This window comes from Gopherus flavomarginatus, chromosome 2, assembly GCF_025201925.1.
Source record: "Gopherus flavomarginatus isolate rGopFla2 chromosome 2, rGopFla2.mat.asm, whole genome shotgun sequence".
NCBI classification, from domain to species: domain Eukaryota; kingdom Metazoa; phylum Chordata; order Testudines; family Testudinidae; genus Gopherus; species Gopherus flavomarginatus.
In genome coordinates, this window is record NC_066618.1 from 297,903,920 (window position 1) to 297,918,290 (window position 14,371).

General features: G+C 49.3%; 1 protein-coding gene across 1 annotated transcript in view; it reads left to right on the plus strand.

Annotated features, from left to right (window-relative positions):
• Positions 1 to 14,371, plus strand: part of RHPN1 (rhophilin Rho GTPase binding protein 1) — a 974,759-nt gene that overhangs the window by 101,879 nt on the left and 858,509 nt on the right. The window lies entirely within an intron of this gene.

Here is a 14,371-nt window from a genome sequence, read left to right on the forward strand (position 1 = left end):
AAAACTCAAGATTCTCTATAAAAAGGCAAATTCGGTGTTTTTCCGTGACAAGCAGATCTCTAGGCCCCTGGTGAGGACTGCGTCTGCATGCACACACAAATCATACACAGGCCTGAACTGCAAAGTTCACATCCAGGCTGGCTCTGGGGTTTTGCACTGAGCCAGTGGGGTGCAGGGCTCTGTATTCAAATTCCTCCATAGGAATAGCCAGAGCTGTTCAGCTCAGACTCTTCTCTAGTCTTGCCGACAGACCATCTGTTCTTGAGCTGTGACAGCGTGCCTGGTGTTTGGGCATGACCAGGTCTCTGCCCCGAGCACTTTGCGATCTCAGGAGCCCTGAGGACAAGTTCCTGCCCCAGGTGTTTTGGAGGGTAGCTATGGGGCTGCCTTGTAGCTAGGGCCCATAGGAGGACACCTGCCACCTATAGGATCACCCGCAGCACTGCATGCAGCACCCTGGGTTTCCCCCTGCAAGTCTCCCATAAAAATATTCTGTCTAGGCTCTGGCTGCTTGATTTGCAAGCACTGCTGTGACCACAGCCCAAGAACACCTGAGCTACTGCAGGGCTATAAGGTATTTTAAGTTCACCCGCCTCATCTCTGCTGCACCTTGAATTCAAGTTGCCGGCTGGCCTCATTTCGTTTCCAAGTTATCGCTGTAACACCCAACCCCCCCGTGCATCCCTGTAGGAAGCCAAGTCTATTCCGCTCAGGAGTTAAAGTTCCTTGGAGCCATTGCATTAATTTCCACAGCTCAAGCCTGTCTCCTCTCTGATTTTTCCTGGTCCCCGGCTGCCAATCTCAGCTCAGCTGGAATCAAGGGGATCTTCACCCGGGGAGGGCTGTGGGGAGGGGCGGGGGATTAAATAAATCAAGGGGCTGCCTGGGAAATGGAAATGGGATTTAGCCCGAGATGGGAAATGTCTCGCAGGTGTGAGGGAGGGAGAGCGTCTCTCGGAGCAAAAGCTCATTCCCCCGTAAACATGGCCAATCGCCTCTCCAGCTCGCACCTCCCTGGGCCTGGTTTATCCACAAATACCACGTCAGCTGCACTGGAGAGAGGTGGGGCTGAGCAAATCGGCGAGGCAGCCAGGCAGGTGCTGCTCGGGGCAGGGGGAGCGGAGGGGATGTCACGCTACCTCATTGGGCCGGTCACGCTCACAGAGGGAGGATGCGCCCGGAACCACCAGGCGCTCAGCGGCTCTTCTCCATCCCCACCCTGGCTCCCCACTGCCTGTGCAGCCACTGGGCCTGTCAGGACACCCGCACGCATCCTGGGGGTGCCCCAGGCCTCCTGAGGTGGCACGTTGCCTTGTGGGCTCCTGGCAGTCTGACTGCAGGGCCCCACCTTCTCCTAGGCCCATGGGATAGCGGCCAAATTCCCCAGGGGCTGTCCCCTGAGCCATCCGCAAAACAGCCCTGAGCTGCTTCGCCCTACGGCGAACCCACGGTGGCACCGCGCATTGATACAAAGCGAAGGCACAAGGGGTCTCCAAGACTAAGGCCTAGCACAACCACAGGCTGAGACTTGCAGGCAGGACCGTAAAACCTTCCCAGCAAAGTCAGGGTGGGTGGCCATCCCCAGCTCTCCTGAGATGACGCTCTCGCCCCATGAAAGAGGCTCCCTGGCCCGAGGAGTCGTTGTTAAAAAGTTTGCCTTCAGGCTGACTGCCACCATTCCCTAGAGCTGCTGTCAGACGGGAGATGCTGGATTCAGTCCAGCTTTCGCTCGTGGGGACATCCACTTATAGGCTGCTTATTCAAACCATGCACCTTATGGCCAAGCCTGATTGACCTAGTTCTCTGCTAGCTCCCTTCTCTCTGCTGCCAGAGGCTGTCCATGATTTCTGCATCTGGCTGGATCCTGTATGGGAAAGGCCTCGAGTCAGAAGAGCTGTAGCTACCCACGAAACCATTCCAGTATGGGCCGTGCTAGGGCAAGCGTCCCCACCCCACTCTGGCAAAGTGCTCTAGAACCAGCATGTCTGCAGCATGCATGGGTGTGCAGTGAGCGTCTGGAGCAGGTTGGTGCAGGTTGGCAGTATGCAATGCACGTGTGCAACATGTGTGTGGGGATACAGGGAATATATGCAGACTCTATGTGTCTGTGTGTGCGCGTGTGTCTGCGTGTGCATGTGTGTGTGTGCATGTGTAGACAGGGAATATATGCAGATTGTGTGTGTGTGTGTGTGGACATGGGATATATGCAGACTCTGTGTGTGTGTGTGTGTGTGTGTGTGTGTGTGTGTGTGTTGACATGGAATATATGCAGACTGTGTTTGTGTGCGTGTGTGTGTGTGTGTAGCCAGGGAAAAGATGCAGACTCTGTGTGTGTGTGCATGTGTGTGTGTAGATAGGGAATAGATGCAGACTCTGTGTGTGTGTGTGTGCGCGTGTATGTGTGTAGAAAAGGAATAGATGCAGACTCTGTGTGTGTGTGTGTGTGTGTAGATAGGGAATAGATGCAGACTCTGTGTGTGTGTGTGTGTGTGTGCATGTATGTGTGTCGAAAAGGAATATATGCAGACTCTGTGTGTGTGCGTGTGTGTGTAGACAGGGAATAGATGCAGACTGTGTGTATGTGTGTGTAGATAGGGAATAGATGCAGACTCTGTGTGTGCGTGTGTGTGTGTGTGTGTGTAGACAGGGAATAGATGCAGACTCTGTGTGTGTGTGTGTGTATGTGTGTGTATGTGTATGTGTAGACAGGGAATACATGCAGACTCTGTGTGTGTGCCCCTTTAAGAGAGAGTTTTCTTTTGCTGAGTTAGCACTCTAGCGTGTAATGTTAGGGCTGCTGTGGGAATTGCTCTCTGATATTGAACAGGTAAATAAAGTACGGCTTGGAAAAAGCCTGCACAAATGGGCTGTGAGGAAGTCTGCCTTCCCCTGGGTGTACTTAGCCCACGGCCCCTTTTTGCCTCCTCGTGCCAGCCCTGGGAGCTTGGCGGGAGCTGGGCAAGTCCAACCGGGGGAATGCCCATCTCAGGGTGCTCGGAGCAGCCCCTAGGGCTGTTAACCCCTTCCTCACCCTCTGCTCTCCCCTTTTCCTCCTGCCAGTGAGCTGCTGGCAGGATCAGCCCCACTAGGAGATGTTCTTTTGCTCTCGCTCTGTGAGAAGAGCTCGACTGGACCCCTCTCCAGAGGAGACTGGGGCTGGCGAGCGGGGAGGAGAAATGCCTCCATCAGGAATCAGAGTGAGCTGACTGGCACATCACTGCCAAGCCCCGATTCAATGCTGGCGAAGGCATTTAGCCTGAGATGGGCAGTGCCCTGAATAGAGTGGACCTGGAGTGGTAGAGCAGGACTTGGGGTGATGCCCAGGCTGCAGCGCCTTGAGCACAGGGCAGTGGCTGGCATGTCTCTCCCCGCTGGGAGTTCCCTATTTCTGGTGGTGATTTGAGTGCTGCTGAAAGGGGCCAGATCAAAGAGCGGCCGCAGAGCAGGCACAACGCAGCTCTGCCCGCAGCCCCACTACCACCCCTCAAGCTTGCCAAGGAGGATCCCCCACTGGGGCGAGAGAGGCATTCAGTCTCCAGGAACCGTCCAGCCCTGGACACCATAAGGCGGCCTTTTAGGGCCTGCTGGGGTGGAACATTTTATGATGAGGACACTAGCCCACTGGGAGCTGGGCTGAGACCCAGCACACTCATTTCACTACACAGCCATTGGGGAAGGGTGGCGAAGGAAGCAGCTCTTGCTCCCCTCTAATCCGGGCTGGATCCTCGCTAGGAACTCCTCCACTTTCCCCCTCCTTCTGTACTTGCAGAGAAGAGCTGATGTCTAGGGCTGCCGTTCAGCTCTGTAACTAGCAGGCTCGGTGCCCACCGGCATCCGCCGTGCCTGCCAGCACTCGGTGATCAGGGAGCTGGTTTGATTTGGAATAATTAAAAGGGCCCCTCCACAGGCTAGTGCACCCTGCCAACTACTGAAAACGCAGTGCACCCATCCTGTGAGGCACGCAGCAGCTCGCAGGCAAATACTGAGACACCCCCCAACCCCAACATCTGCCTGTACCTCAATCCCTTACCTCTCTTCCAAGACCATGTGCCAGGATCCAGGCAATTACAGACCAGGGCCAGGGTCTCAAAACCTATACTGAGAACATCCCGCCAGCCGCTCTATAATATTAGGGGGGAACCTATTCCCAGAATATCACTTTCTAGCTCTCCAGCTCAAATGGCCATAAACAGCATTAGCCCCATTTTACTGCCTGGTAAACTGAGGCACAGATGGGGGGGTTAAGCCCTATTCACCCAGTAATAACAAATGTCTCTTTTTGGGAGTACTGAGCTGGAGATCCTGTGGCCCTGGTTTCCTGAGGTGCTGAGTACCCATTGACCCCTGCTAGAACAGTGGGTACTCAGCACTGATGAAAACCAGGCCCTCTTGTTTGGCTACCAAAAATCAGGCTAAATAGGCATTTTTAGAAAAATGTAAGTCCTGGCCTGGAGTTTCAATTAAGACCACACAGTGGCAATAGGAATGGGACCCAAGATTCCTACCCTTAGACCAAGCTCATTGGAACATGCTACATCCCCTCCTGCCATTCTATTTTAACCAGGCAGGGTTTTTACACGGTGCCCATCACCACAGCATCGGAAACTGGCTGATCATCTACACTGGTGTAAATCAGGAGTGATTCCGGTGAAATTAACCCAATCATAGAATTTAAGGCCAGAAGGGACCACGGTGATCATCTAGTCTGACCTCCAGTATCCCACAGGCCATTACATATCTCCCCTACATCCCTGCATAAAGTCCAGTAGCTTCTATTTTGGCTGAAGCATATCTCCCAGCAAGGCAGCTGCTCTCCGTTTGCCCTGGTTTTGAACTGGTGCAAGTCAGAGGAGAGTTGGGCCCTTGGTATTCAGATCTGCCTTGTTCTCACATTGAACCGACTGAGTATTTATGCAGCAGCTACACTATCTCCCTTTGCTCATCATTTTCCAATTTGATTTTTCTCCCTGTATCCTCCTCTGTGGGTATAAAGTGGTTACCTCTCCTGCTGAAGGGGATTCGCAGCCAATATTATAGCTGTGTTTTTACCCGCCCGTAGGGATACATTTGAGGTGTTGTTATTGTAAGCCAGACGACCATTACCGAGCAAAAGGAGGCTGTTACTCGTGGCTTTTAGACATCTTAACGGGATCTGCAATGGGTAGAAGTCCTTCAGAAATATTAAATGAAAAGATTATTTTTTAAAAAAGAAAGAAGAAGAACAAGACACACACTGTTATAGTCCAGGACTGGGAGGAGAACTGGCCAGGAAATGTTTTTTTTCTCTACTATGAAAAATTCCAAAGAAAAAGAAAATGTTCACGGAGTTGTTTGGGTTTTCAGCTGAAAATTGAATAAACCAACAAAAAATTGTTTTTTGATTATTGAAAACAAAACTAGCTAATCAGTTCTTGCCCCTCAAAAACATCGTGAATTTGGAGTTTCCGTTTTTTGGTTTTTCTATGAAAACCTGGGGGAAAAAGTCAACAACAATGGAGATTTTTCAAGAGAAAATGTCCATTTAATCAAAAAGCCACTTTTGGTCCAAAAAAAGTTTTGCTTCAATGTGTTTGACCAGCTTTAATCAGGTATCCTTAGTGGAGCTACTGAATACCACCAGGGTGGGAACCCTACAATGGGCTTTGTGGCAGACAGAATTCAAGCCGTGATTGCAAATCCAGGGACCCTCTTGGGAGATCACTAGCTGCTCATCAAGAGCCAGGATTGGGACCAGGGATGGGTGGGCTCCTGCTTTGTAGGGTCTGACTGTTGAGATCCAGTGATGGCCTCTCTCTTGTTGAGCGTGTATGCAGTACAGGGAGCCATTTTGCTCTTATGTACACTTGGCACTCCATACATGGAGTGCAAAGAGACACAGAGCTGGGAGAAGGAAGGAACCGGGGCATCTAAGCAGGCATCATTGGCAGAGCAGACATGATACGAGATGAGGGCTGAGAAGCAGACCGGACTGGAACTGTGCAACACCTGGTAGCCAAGGGTCGACAGTTAATTTCTGTCTCTGCTAAATTAACTTTGGCTTAGACTTTCTTCCTACTGTTGGCAATCATCCACAGAGCAATGCTCGTGAGCTTGATTTGCCATCACTCTGCCCCTTGGGAAGTTATTTACACCAGTGCCCCAAATGGTGACGAGTTATGCCCTCTGCACACTGGTGTAATGACTGCACGAGACAGATGGGAATATTGAGTCAGCTGCTGTGTTAATTCAGAGATAATGCACCTGATTCTTCTCTTCCCCTGGCCAGTGCAAATCAGAGGAACTCCAGGGAAGTTCATGCAGCTGCACCCATATAAAAATGGCAGAATGAGACCCCAAAGCGTTCATTTGATGTATATTAAATTACAACTCAGGGAAGACAAGGCCACTGCATTGCTCAATGAATTCTTTGCATTGGTCTTCACTGCAGAGGTTGTGGGGGGAGATACCCACAACAGAGCTGTTCTTTTGGGACAATAAATCTGAAGTACTGTCCCAAAGCGATGTGTCAATAAAAGAAGATTCAGAACAAACTGATAAATTAAACAGTAATAAGCCACCGGGACTAGTTGGGATTTGCCCAAGAGTTCAGAAGGAACTCAGATGTGAAATTGCAGAACTACTAACTGTGGGACATAACCTATCTCTGAAATCAGACTCTGTAGCAGATGACCCGAAGGTAGCTAATGTAACACTATAATGTAAAAGGGCTCTAGACGTGATCCCAGCAATTGCAGGCCAGTAAGTCTAACTTTAGTAGTGGGCAGGTTGGTAGAAACTATAGTAAAGAACAGAATTATCAGACACATAGATGAACGTGATTTGTTGGGGAAGAGTCAACAGCTTTTGTAAAGGGAAGTCATCTCTCACCAATCTACTAGAATTCTTTCAGGGCATCAACTAGCATGTGGACAAGTGTGATCCAATTGACATAATGTACTTAGATTTTCAGACAGCCTTTGACAAGGTCCCTCACTAAAGGCTTTTAAGGAAACGAAGTAGTCATGGGATAAGAGGGAAGGTCCTCTCATGGATCAGTAACTGATAAAAAGATAAGAACAAGGGGTAGGACTAAATGGTCAGTTTTCACAAGGCAGAGAGGTAAACAGCAGAGTGCCCCAAGGAACTATACCAAGACCTGTGCAATTCATCATATTCATTAATGAGCTGGAAAAGAGCATAAACAGTGCAGTAGCAAAATTTTCAGACGATGCAAAATTATTCAAGGTTGTTAAGTTCAAAATGGACTGTGAAGAGTTACAGGCAGGGCCGGCTCCAGGCTTTCTGCTCCCCCAAGCAGCAAAAAAAAGCAAAAAAAAAAGCCGATCGGCAGCACTTGGGTGGCAGCTCAATCGCGCCGCTCCATTCTTCAGTGGCAGTTCAGCGGCAGGTCCTTCACTCTCTATCTTCCTCTTCGGCGGCACTTGGGCGGCAGCTCAATCACACTGCTCCATTCTTCAGTGGCAGTTCAGCGGCAGATCCTTCACTCCCTCTCTTCCTCTTTGGCGGCACTTCAGCAGTAACTAAAAGAGGAAGAGAGGGACTCAGGGACCTGCTGCCGAATTCCCCCTGAAGACCCAGATGTGCCTCCCCTTTGTATTGGCCACCCCAAGCACCTGCTTCCTTAGCTGGTGCCTGGAGCAGTCCCTGGTTATAGGGGTGACAAAACTGGGTGGCTGGGTAATAAAATGGCAGAAGAAATTCAGTACTAATACATGGAAATTGATGCACATTGGAAAAAATAATCCCAACTACACACATATAATAATGGCTTCTAAATTAACTGTCCTTACTCCAGAAAAAGATCTTGGAGTCCGCTTGGATAGTTCTCTGAAAACATCTACTCAATGCACAGCAGGGGTCAAAAAGGCGAACAGAATGTTAGGAACTATTAGGAAAGGGATAGAAAATATCATAATAGCACTATATAAATCAGTGGTGCTCCCACACCTTGAATCCTGTGTCCAGTTCTGGTCGCCCCATCTCAAAAAGAAGATAGTGGAACTGGGAAAAGTTCAAAAATGATCACGGGCTTGGAAAGGCTTCCATATGAGGACAGACTGAAAAGATTTGGGCTGGTCAATTTAGAAAAGAAACGATTAAAGGTAAATCTGATAAAATCATGACTGATGTGGGAAAAGGGAACAGAGAAGCAGAATAAGACAGAATATATTATTGCCCTTGTATAAATCCATGGGACGCCCACATCTCGAATACTGTGTACAGATGTGATCTCCTCACCTCAAAAAAGATCTACTGGCACTAGAAAAGGTTCAGAAAAGGGCAACTAAAATGGTTAGGGGTTTGGAGAGGTCCCTTACAAGGAAAGATTAAAGAGGCTGGACTCTTCAGCTTGGAAAAGAGGAGACTGAGGGGGGATATGATAGAGGTCTACAAAATCATGAGTGATGTGGAGAAAGTGGATAAGGAAAAGTTATTTACTTATTCCCATAATACAAGAACTAGGGGTCACCAAATGAAATTAATAGGCAGCAGGTTTAAAACAAAGAAAAAGAAGTTCTTCTTCACCCAGCACACTGTGGAACTCCTTATCTGAGGAGGTTGTGAAGGCTGGGACTATAACAGCATTTAAAAGAGAACTGGATAAATTCATGGTGGTTAAGTCCATTAACGGCTATTAGCCAGGAGGGTAAGGAATGGTGTCCCTAGCCTCCCTTTGCCAGAGGGTGGAGATGGATGACAGGAGAGAGATCAATTGATCATTACCTGTTAGCTTCACTCTCTCTGGGGCACCTGGCATTGGCCACTGTCAGTAGACAGGATACTGGGCTGGATGGACCTTTAGTCTGACCCAGTGTGGCCCTTCTTATGTTCATTTTCACATAATGCACAATTAACCTGTGGAACTCACTGACATGGGATGTAGTGAGGGCCAAAAATTCAAGTGGGTTCAAAAAAGGACTAGATAAGTTCATGGAGGACAGGTCCATCAATGACCATTAGTCAAGATGGTCAGAGATGCAAACCCATGCTCTGGGCAAACCTTAACCTCTGACTGGCAGAGGTCAAGAAGGGTAGAGAGGGTAAGATCTTGCCAGAACTGCCCTGTTCTGTACGTTCCTCCTAAAGCACCTGGCACTGGCCACTGTCAGAGACAGGATACTGGGCTAGATGGACCATTGGTCTGACCCATTATGACTATTCTTATGTTCTTATAACTTCATGGCTGTTTTCAGGCCCACATTATGCATCCAACTTGTAAATACTCACCTCACAATGCTCCCCACCCAAATATGGCTCTGACTGGCCCCCCGTTGGCAGCCCCAGAGGAGAGGCTAAGGATGGAATGGGTCATGGACTGAACTCCTAGAGGTGAGCCTTCCAGGGTAGCGTTGTGGAGGAGGGGGGTAGCTTGCCCCACCGCAGCCCAGCTGTCTCCGCTTGGTGATAAATAGAGAGGCCTTGGGTCTCCAGGGCTGTCAATCCAGAACCTTTCAGCAGTACGAGCACGAAATTCGCTGAATAACATGAGAAAAATCAGCTGAGTCGGGGAAAAAAACTGCCAGGTGGCCTACCGACTTGGTGTGTGTGAAGAGAGCAATTGAGTTCCCCTAACCTCCCCTGATCCCCTTATCAATCAGTGCCTGTCACCTGGTTCACCTCTGAAAGGGAGGGGGCCTGTTTGTTTTGGGGGGTTATTTTTTTTAATGTCCGAAATGGGAGAGAACCAGGCTTTGGCTGGACTAAGCAGTTAGCAGCATAGAGCAGGGTGTGGGAAGAGAGGGTAGATCAGTGCAGCAGAAACAAACGGGGTCAGGCCGGGAAGTGCATTGCAGATGTAGATTTGTTGGCGTCGATGAGAGGCGGGTGTATGTGTTTGTGAGTGGCGTGGCTTGTGTGGGTTTTGTCATGTGTGTCCGTGTTCTTGGCGTACACTTTTGCAAGTGGTTTGGGGCGGGTGTGAGTTTGTGACCGATGCAATGTGTGTCTTGGCGCAGTGTGTTTTGTGGAGGGCATGCATATGAGTAAAGGGTACCGGTCAGCATGGTGTGGTCTTAGGAATGTGTCTGTGTGGTGTGCTTGAGTGTGATGTAGGAGTGGTGGGTGATGTGTGTGTGTGTGCGTGTGTGTGTTTCCATTTGCTTGTTTGTTTGTTCCCTTCTGGCAGTGCAGACATTACTCTGCAGAGCGGCTGTCGATACACAGCTGCAAATGTGAGTGGCTCAGCAGAATTATCGTGAATCCCCACCGGTCAGCATGGTCACTCAGCTGCAGGTAAGAGATAGCAGGAGGTAGAGAAGAATGTCTTAAAGGGCCAGACTTCCTTCCCACTGCAAGAATGTGTGTGTGTGTGTGTGTGTGTGTGTGTGTGTGTGTAGCTCCATGGTGCATGTGCTCAGAAGAACATCCCCATGTGCCTATCATGATGTTGTGTGCCTGTCTGCATGCATATATCTGCCTGGGTATTGCCCATGTGGGTTAGTTACCCCCAGTGGCACTGGTTTAAATTCATTGCCAGTGAGCCACTAGTCCCACTCCAGTTCTTGGTGGAACATGTGGCTACATCACCAGAGCCTCAGCCCTATTGGCATTCAACAGGCCCAGCCATGAAGCTGGGAATTGGCCTTGCTAAGACACCTGAATTCCCCTTTTAGCTTCATCGCTTCGAGATTGCAAGGCCAGAAGGGACTGTCATGATCATCTTGTATGATCTCTTGTGTAACACAGGCCAGAGAACTGCCCTAAAATAATTCCTAGAGGCACTCTTCATGGGGAAGTTTAGCTTAGTGGTTTGAGCATTGGCCTGCTAACCCCTAGGGGTGATGAGTTCAATCCTTGAGGGTCCCATTTTGGGATCTGGTTGAAAATCTGTTAGCAGGTCAGACTAGATGACTCCCTGAGATCCCTTTCAACCTGGTGATTCTATGAAAAACAGCCCACCTTGATTTAAAAGCTCTCAAAGAGGGGCAATCCACCATGCCCCTTGGGAAGTTGTTCCAATGGTTAATTGCTTTCAGCATTCAAAATGTACACCTTGTTTCCAGTCTGATTGTACCTTATTGCACAACTGGTGCACAGTCTGGGGAGAGAGAACTAGGGTGATGGCACACTGGAGTCATGACACTGTAACTAGAGCAAGTTCAAATTTTTTCATCAAATAACCAAAATCAATCTTGGTTTTCATCCCAAGATGGTGCTTTCTAGCTCTGGTTTCCTGGCACACGTGATGGTTTCCCAGGACAGCAACACGCACACATTTATTTTTGTTGATTTTCCACTTATAAAAGAAAAAGTTTCACCAAACTCTAACAGTCATCCACTGGGGAGCTTGCTGGGGAGACCTTACAACTGGCGCTGTTCCTTGGGGGGGCTGAGAATCCAAAGCAGGGGGACAGAATCACAGAATCCTAGAATATCAGGGTTGGAAGGGACCTCAGGAGGTCATCTAGTCCAATCCCCTGCTCAAAGCAGGACCAAACCCAACTAAATCATCCCAGCCAGGGCTTTGTCAAGCCTGACCTTAAAAACCTCTAATGAAGGAGATTCCACCACCTCCCTAGGTAACCCATTCCAGTGCTTCACCACCCTCCTAGTGAAAAAGTAACTTAACTGTTTCACCCCAGGTGGTGTTAGGAATAAACCAATGGGAACACAGTGCTTTCTGTCTGATGACAGACTGATACAAGTAAGCATGCTCTTAGCTAAAACTACAATGTATTAGATATTAAGCACACGCAGACATAAGTAATAGGGTTAGGACATCCCAGAGCTAGTAACCGAGATGGCTTTGACTGATCACCAGCCGGACTTCCAGGGGAAGTTTAGCTGTCCGCTCCTTTCCCGAAGAAAAGCTCCCTTGGATTGTTCCGAGGTATTTACTTTTACTTACTTGTTTATAGCTAACTCAAATAGCACCTAGCTGATAGTGACTCTAGCGGGTCAGCATTATAACCTCCACTGCGTCACCAATTCTCCTAACTTCAACAAACTGCTCATTAGTTCAAAACATTGCTCGTATTTCTAGCCATAACAACAAGATGTCGGGGCACCTAAAACCACAGTCGCTCTTCACTCACTTTCCTCCATAACTTTCTAGTCCATCCTCCCAGGGGCAGCTCCAGGCACCAGCACGCCAAGTGTGTGCCTGGGGCAACAAGCCACGGGGGGCGCTCTGCCGGTCGCCGCGAGGACGGCAGGCAGATTGCCTTTGGTAGCATGTCTGCGGAGGGTCGGCTGGTCCTGTGGCTTCAGCGGATCTCCCGCAGGCGTGCCGCCGAATCCGCGGGACCAGGGCCCTCCCGCAGGCAAGCCGCCGAAGGCAGCCTGCCTGTCGTGCTTGGGCGGCAAAATACCTAGAGCCGCCCCTGCATCCTCCCATCCTGATTAACAAACTGCAAGTCTGCCATTGTCTGCCCTTGTCTCACAAAGGCCTAAGATTATTCCTAGCTACACAGCTGCACGTACACAATGGCTGACTGCAGTACTGTCACGTTCTAGGGTACGTGAAGGAATGTCCAATTTCGGGGTCACAGCGCCTCCATCCATTCACAGGGACGGCTCCAGGCCATATGTGAATGGTTCTCCTCCACCATAGGTGGCTATGCACCCCTCAGCAGGGGGTGCGCTGTAGCCCCATTTGCCCACCGGGCCTGAATGCTCAGGGCAGAGGTACTCAGCGCCATGTTTAAGGACATAAGAATGGCCCTATTGAGTCAGACCAAGGGTCCATCTAGCCCAGTATCCTGTCTGCCGACAGTGGCCAATGCCAGGTGCCCCAGAGGGAATGAACAGAACAGGGATTCATCAAGTGATCCATCCCCTGTCGCCCATTCCCAGCTTCTGGCAAACAGAGGCTAGGGACACCATCCCTGCGCATCCTGGCTAATAACCATTGATGGACCTAACCTCCATGAACTTATCTAACTCTTTTTTGAACCCTGTTATGGTCTTGTGCATTGTGTGAATAAATACTTCTTTTAATTTGTTTTAAACCTGCTTCCTATTAATTTCATTTGGTGACCCCTAGTTCTTGTGTTATGAAAAGTAGTAAACAACACTTCCTTATCTACTTTCTCTATACCAGTCATGATTTTATAGACCTCTCTCATATCTCCCCTTAGCTGTCTCTTTTCCAAACTGAAAAGTCCCAATCTCATTAATCTCTCCTCATACAGAAGCCATTCCATACCCCTAATAATTTTTGTTGCCGTTTTCTGAATGTTTTCCAATTCCAATATATCTTTTTTTGAGTTGGGGTGATCATATCTGCACACAGTTTTCAAGATGTGGGTGTACTATGGATTTATATAGAGGCAACATGATATTTTCTGTCCTATTATCCATCCCTTTCTTAATTATTCCCAACATTCTGTTCACTTTTTTGACTGCCACTGCACATTGAGTGGATATTTTCAGAGAACTATCCACAATGACTCCAAGATCTCTCTCTTGAGAGGTAACAGCTAATTTAGACCCCATCCTTTAAATGTATAGTTGAGATTATGCTTTCCAATGTGCTTCCCTTTCGCCATCTAGCAGGGGAGAGCTACACAGAATCATAGCAAAGTTGGGCTTGAAGTTACCTGGAGAAATCATCTAGTCCAGCTCCTTGTGCTGAGGCAGGACCTAGATCACCCCTGGGAGGTGTTGTCCAACCTGTTCTTCAAAACCTCCAGTGACGTGTATTCCACAATCTCCCTTGGAAGCCTAGTCCAGAACGCAAATACCCTAAGAATTGGACATTTTTTCCTAATGACCCTTATCTCCTGCTTAATGGCACCACCGTGACCTTCCTGTTCTCACCCGCCCTGCAGCTTGGACACCAAGAGCAGGAATGCTGGTTTCCTGTAATGAGGACACTGCTTAGAGCTCCTATGTCCAGTGGCCTTGGTGCAAAACACCTGAAAGCCCCATGCACAGAGGCCTCGTGGCTGTCAGCAAAACCATCTGCAGCTAGAACCTGCAGCCCTTCTGCTCTGGGAGAACAAGCTTAGATCACCGGAGCTGAAGCAGAATCTCTCCTGCATTAGTTATAGTTTGGGTGTTTATTGCAGGCAGGTAACACGTGTGCTCATGTCTTCCTCTAGGGATTGGCTTCGGTAACTGCAACAGCCCGCTCCTTTAGCTCAAGTGGTAGGGGCTTGTGCTTGCCATCGTCAGCTGTGCTCGAGCCTAGGACCTCTGGGATTTAATGCATGAGACTCTACTGCCTGAGCTAAAAGATGCCTCTCTTTTAGCCAACGCTGCAGCAGGCTCATCAATCGTTAGCTAGCAAGCCGCCTCTAGAGGGCGACAGGGGGCCCCCGAGCAGGCCTGGGTTACGCAGGGACCTGAGTCGCGGCCCTTTGTTCCCTGGGCTGGCAGAGCTGGGGAGGTGGCATGCTAGAGGGAGCAGGAATTTTGTGTCCCTGGA